Consider the following 3,868-nt stretch of genomic DNA (forward strand, 5'->3'; position numbering starts at 1 on the left):
AATCTTCAGACCAATAGCCTTCATGAACATAAAGGTTATTGTAAAACAAAATATTAGCAAATCATATTAAAAATATATCAAAACTGTAATACATTATGACTCCAAGCAATGTATCACAGCAATTCAGTTTAACATTTGAATATCAATCAACCCACCACAAAATCCAGTATGTTTGTTAATACAATAAAATACATCTAAATTAAAGAGTAAAAAGCGTGTCTTTATTTTTTTTCTTGTGAATTTGTTTTTTATTGCGATATAGGAAATGTGTCGGGAAATGTCACTGTGGGTGGTTAGACCCCACCAGGTACTACTGTCCATTCTAACGTTCCTGGGACAGCTTTTGGAGCTTTTTCTTTTTCTTGGAGTTGCAGCTCTTGGTGCCAGCAGCCTCTTCAGGTCCACTACTGAGTGGCTCCTCTTTGGAAGACAATTTCCTCTTTTTCTTGGGGGACACTCCTGTTTCCTGCCTCTTCAGGGTCAATACTGGTTCCTCTTTGGGGGGAGCATTTCATCCTCTTGGGAAGACTTCCACTGTCAACTGTTTCCCCAAGGCAACTACTAACCAGCTCCTCCTTGGAAAAAGATTTCTTTTTCTTGTGTTTGGATAGAGACAGGTGGGTCCTCCATTCCATTTTCCTGAGGACCTCTGGAGCTTTTGCTTTTCCTTCTTTTTGAGTCTTGTGCTTGTCTCCTCACACTCCCCGGAGTACTACTGCTGTTTTCTGAAGATGCCAGAGCAATTGCAGCCAAAAGTTTATTTTCTGTCTTCAGGCATCTTTCCTCCTGTTTCTCCACCTTCCTAGTAATCGCAGCAGCCGCGTCCTCAGCCTGAACCATTGTCTCCTTCATGACCTCCAGATGCTTTCGTGGAATCTTTTCAGTCTCATAGGACAGTCGCTCCTCAACTTGTTCTCGAAGCTTCTCCCCAAATCCACTTGTGGGCACCTGAGAAAAGCAATCAGTTCTTGAGGCAACATTGCATTTGTTTGCCAGGTATGCAGGGATGCGTCCTTTGTTCTTGGCAGCTGCGGGACCAATGAAGATGGAGTGGAAAATGAGTCCATATTTTGGGGTGTTACCGCTTGTCTTCAGGGCTCTGGAAACGCGGTCCCTTTGCTGGGCCCTGAGAATCACTCAGACACCAGGACAGGCCATCGCCCCCACAGCAGAGGCCTGGATAGGTCAGGAAGCCCTGGTCAGCCATCGTTGTGAATACTATGTCTTTATTTGCAGATAACATAATTGGTTATATGGAAAATCTTATACAATCTACAAAAATCCTAAATAGAGCTTAGCAGTGTTGTAGAAAAAAGTCAATATACACAAAATCAGTTGTATTTCTATATATTAACAACAATTAAACATAAAATCATAAAATATCTCACTTTCAATGGCATCAAATTATTAAATACTTAGGTATAAATATAGCAAATGTACTATTTATATGCAGTATAATTGTAATTTAAGGGACCTTTTATATAATATTAGAACATTCCTTTCCTTAGTATTTATCCTATGTATTAAAAACAGTTTCACTGACTAGATAATTAAAAAATATACATTATTATTAATCTGTTTCTAAATCAAAGGTTTTTAAATTAATACCCATGCACTAAAAACAAACCAAAATATGCTTTTGTACTATTTTCTGTATTTTCTAGTTTAATCTTGTATTTCAACTTGAACATTTGTGTCTATATGTTATAATTTCTAATTTCTATAATGTTGCTTTTATGAAAAATCTTTTAGTTTTGCCTAATGTACGAAAAGTTTTACACTGAATTCTGTAACATTAATTTCTATGATGTTAAGCTATAATTCCTTTGACAAAACTATTTGTTATTTTAAACACATAAATTGAATTTATGATAACATTGTTAATATTTCATCTTAAATGGAAAACTATTGGCAGATAAATCATTTGTGACCAATATCATAAATGTACACCAATCTTTTATTAAGATAACCATTCAAATAAAGAAGACCCCATGAAATTTAAATATGAAGGATGCAAATGAGCTCAATTTCAGAAAGAGGAAAATGTTATCTTTGAAATTACACTGTTATGTTTTGCAAAGGTTAAATGAGCCATTTCTAAACGGTTCTTAGAAGATGTACGATCTTCAAAGAGTTTGAAAAATAATAGAGGGATACTTTAAACAGCAAGTGAAAATTAATTTACTAAGTGCTGTGTGATGCAAGAAAGTGGAAAAGAGAGCCTAATAATTTTGGCTATTAGCAATAAACTAGTAGGTTAATTTCTCATTCAGTTTCAGAGTTGTCTCAGTAATATCTTATTAAACTCATAATGGAATTTGATGAATTATAGATCACGTTTTGCATCAAGATGTTTCTCTGTGCACAATTTGAAAAATTTAGGAAGAAATATTCATTTGAAATATGGTATAATAAAAATATTAGACCATTTGGGAACTTGCCATTCAATCCTGACCACACCAAGAGCCATGTTATTATGTTTCCTTCCTGTTTCTTCTTGATTATTTGAGACATTGTAATTTCTCTAATTTACAGAAATATGACCCTTTGGGGACTTCAATGCATACCGTGTTTCCCTGAAAATAAGACCTACCCCGAAAATAAGCCCCAGTTCAGATCTCAGCCAGATGGACGCATTCAGTACATTATGATGATGATCCAGAAGAAGATGACATGACTGTAATTGAATAAATGTAGATTGTGGTGCATAAAAAATAAGACATCCCCTAAAAATAAGCCCTAATGGAGCAAAAATTAATATAAGACCCAGTCTTATTTTCAGGGAAACACGGTATATTTTCCTTGAGAAATACAGAATAAAGGTTTCAGAGTCAGGCCAACTTAAAGTTAATTCCTGACCTACTTACATTACTTACTACCTGAATAAGCTTGGTCAAGGTCACTATTTAATGTATGTGATTATTCAGTGCTAGTGACCACACTAACATTAGAAGGATAAACTGTGTTAGCTTAAGCTTTATTCTCTGTTATAGTCTCTGTCCCCTGACCCAGTCCTATTATAGTATGCATCACTATCTGTGGGCTCCCAGGACTTTATGAAATCATCTGAAGTTTAAGCCATAGTGCATGTATTGATATATATATAGAGCCCTGGATTTGAAGCCAGTGAAGAGTTCTTGCAGTTCCCTAACCTGTGGGTGGAGCAGTGGTTTCTTCTCAGTTGGGTGGCCAGATTCAGACATAGGATGTCACCAAAATCTGCTGGTTTGTGTTTTCCTGGTTCTTCCAATTATTTCATAGGCTCTTAGTTTGCTCTGTCAAATTCATTTGTACTTAAAATATCTAGGATGGTTTTTATTTTTCTTCACTGATGTACAAATCTGAAATGAGTCAAAGTACATAAACATATATTGCTGAGATTTCCAAAAAGTAACTTTGGCATATTAATAAATAATGTTGCTCCCATAAAGTTAAAAAAGACTTTGAAATCAGGCAAACTTGAGTTATAATTCTGGTTGCACCAATTATTGTTTAGCCTTGGACAAGTTACACAAATTTTTCAATCATCATCTTTTAAAGAATAAAAAGTTTGAATTCTAGCAAGGTCAACTTAGGTTTTTCTTGCATTGATCATGCTTTAGTGATGTATCTAAAAATGTATCAACAAATTCAAAGTCACATAAGTTTTCACCTAGGTTTTCTTCTAAAAAATATATAGTTTTATATTTGACATGGAGGTCCATGTTGAGATAATTTTTGTGAAAGATGTAAAGTATTTATCTAGGTTCTTTTTATTTTCTTTTAAACATAAGGAAATCCAATTATCCCATCTCCTTCTGTTGTACAAAGACTATCCACTGCATTGTCATTGTGTCAAAATCAACTGACCAAATTTGTGTGGGTCTAT

The 3,868-nt window shown here is 34.8% G+C and overlaps 1 non-coding gene across 1 annotated transcript; it reads right to left on the minus strand.

Moving 5' to 3' along the window:
• Positions 1 to 1,131: 1,131 nt before the first annotated feature.
• Positions 1,132 to 1,217, minus strand: LOC141567966 (small nucleolar RNA SNORD86). The gene has a single exon (XR_012491010.1). It is a non-coding gene; the product is annotated as a small nucleolar RNA SNORD86 (small nucleolar RNA).
• Between the last annotated feature and the right edge of the window lie 2,651 nt (positions 1,218 to 3,868).

The sequence above is a fragment of the Rhinolophus sinicus genome, linkage group LG12, assembly GCF_036562045.2.
Source record: "Rhinolophus sinicus isolate RSC01 linkage group LG12, ASM3656204v1, whole genome shotgun sequence".
Classification (NCBI taxonomy): Eukaryota; Metazoa; Chordata; class Mammalia; order Chiroptera; family Rhinolophidae; genus Rhinolophus; species Rhinolophus sinicus.